General features: G+C 42.9%; 1 pseudogene; it reads left to right on the top strand.

Moving 5' to 3' along the window:
- The first annotated feature begins 713 nt into the window (after window positions 1–713).
- LOC121456399 lies at window positions 714–1,652 on the top strand (annotated as a pseudogene).
- The last annotated feature ends 636 nt before the right edge of the window (window positions 1,653–2,288 follow it).

Here is a 2,288-nt window from a genome sequence, read left to right as displayed (position 1 = left end):
AACAGAAATGAAAGAGCGGATTGGGGGTGGTGGGAACAGAGGGGTGGGGTCAGAGGGAAGGACTTGGAGGAAAGGAGGGAGAGAAAATTGTGACTGGGACACAACATAAGTAAAAATGGATGCCATGGAATAAGCAAGCTTTTTAAGGGGAAAAGCCATACAATGAAAAGATGGGTGTTTAGTACAAAGGCCCAGGAACAAGAGGCTACTATTAGGAAAACAAACAAAACAAAAACAAAACCCCCAAAACCAAACCAAACTAACTCTGACTGCTGAGAACCAATGGCCATTTAACATGAGAGTGGCTCATCTTCCCGTGTTTTAGATAGGAAATAACAGCCAGTCTCACTGTATCTAATTACCAGTGAGATAACTGACAAGTGCCTTAGACTTAGTCATGGGACTCAATTTAAGAAATTTAATCCAGACATGGTGCTGGTTGCCTTAAGTTCCCGCACTCAGGAGTCAGAGGCAGGGAGATCTCTGAGTTCCAGGCCCACCTGGTTTACACAGGGAGCTTCAGGTTAGCCAAAGCTAAGTAGAGATTCTGTCAAAAACACACAAAAGAAATGTACTTATTTATGTACAGTTTATGAGAATGCAAACAATTATTGAAGGACACTTAGCAGATCATCTATCATAGAAATGTGTTCAGTTTTATTTGGATTTAAGAGACTTTCAAATTTTTCTCTTAAAGATTCAGGTGACACAGCATGACGGAAGGGAACCAAACTGTCTTCTCCTGGTTCCTGCTCCTGGGCCTGCCCATCCCCCCAGAGCACCAGCACCTGTTCTATGCCCTGTTCCTGGCCATGTACCTCACTACTGTCCTGGGGAACCTCATCATCATCATCCTCATTCACCTGGACTCCCATCTGCACACACCCATGTATTCCTTACTCAGCAACTTGTCCTTCTCTGACCTGTGCTTTTCCTCAGTCACAATGCCCAAATTGCTGCAGAACATGCAGAGTCAAGTTCCATCCATCCCTTATGCAGGCTGCCTGGCACAAATGTACTTTTTCTTGCTTTTTGGAGACCTTGAGAGCTTCCTCCTAGTGGCCATGGCCTATGACCGCTATGTGGCCATCTGCTTCCCCCTTCATTACACCAGCATCATGAGCCCCAAGCTCTGTGTGAGTCTGGTGGCGCTGTCCTGGGTGCTGACCACCTTCCATGCCATGCTGCACACCCTGCTCATGGCCAGATTGTCATTTTGTGAGGACAATGTGATCCCCCACTTTTTCTGTGACATGTCTGCTCTGCTGAAGCTGTCCTGCTCTGATACCCATGTAAATGAGTTAGTGATATTTGTAACTGGAGGCATCATTCTTGTCATTCCATTTGTGCTCATCATTGTGTCCTATGCATGAATTGTTGCCTCTATTCTCAAGGTTCCTTCTTCCCGAGGTATCCGTAAAGCCTTCTCCACCTGTGGTTCCCACCTGTCTGTGGTCTCACTCTTCTATGGGACAATTATTGGACTATACTTATGTCCATCAGCCAATAATTCTACTGTGAAGGAGACAGTCATGGGCATGATGTATACAGTGGTGACCCCCATGCTGAACCCCTTCATCTACAGCCTGAGGAACAGAGACATGAAGGGAGCTCTTGTCAGAGTATTTTGTAAGAAGAAAATGATGGTATGATGCACATGATGGTAATGATTGAGATTATTTATGTAGTAGACAATTGATATCAATATTATTATTATCTGCCCATCCCTCCAGATCACCAGCACCTATTCTATATATTAGATATATATATATAAAACTGATATCAATATTATTATTATTATTATCTGAATTATGTTATTTACCTCTTTTTCATTAGGGAAATTTTTATAATATTATATAATTGTTCAGTAACTAAAATAGTAGAAGTATAAATGTGCAGTTGGTTTGAGAAAGGAAACAAGTGATCCTCCTGTGTCTACTCCACATGGTGCTGGAGTTAGGCAGGTGCATAGCTGTGCCTTTTTTATGTTAGTGTTGGGAATCTAAACTCAGGTCCGATTCTCATGCACCAAGCATTTCTGACTATTGAACAATATTTCCAGTTCTACACTTATCATTTCCTAATGGTGAAACCTTCAAAACCATCTGTTTTTGGAATTTGTGATAGTTTGAATATAGTTGGGCCCCACAATCTCATTGAGAGCGGCACAACTAGGGTGTGTGTCTTTGTTGGAGTGGGTATGTCCTTGCTGGAGGAAGTGTCACTGGAGGTACAGGCTTTGAGGTTTCCTGTGTTCAAATACTGCCCTGTATCTCAGCTGACTTCCT

This window comes from Microtus oregoni, unplaced genomic scaffold (genome assembly GCF_018167655.1).
Source record: "Microtus oregoni isolate MIOR12 unplaced genomic scaffold, Mior012 000015F_ref0000493, whole genome shotgun sequence".
Lineage (NCBI taxonomy): Eukaryota > Metazoa > Chordata > Mammalia > Rodentia > Cricetidae > Microtus > Microtus oregoni.
Note: the sequence above shows the minus strand (reverse complement) of the source record. Positions and strands in the feature narration are given on the sequence as shown.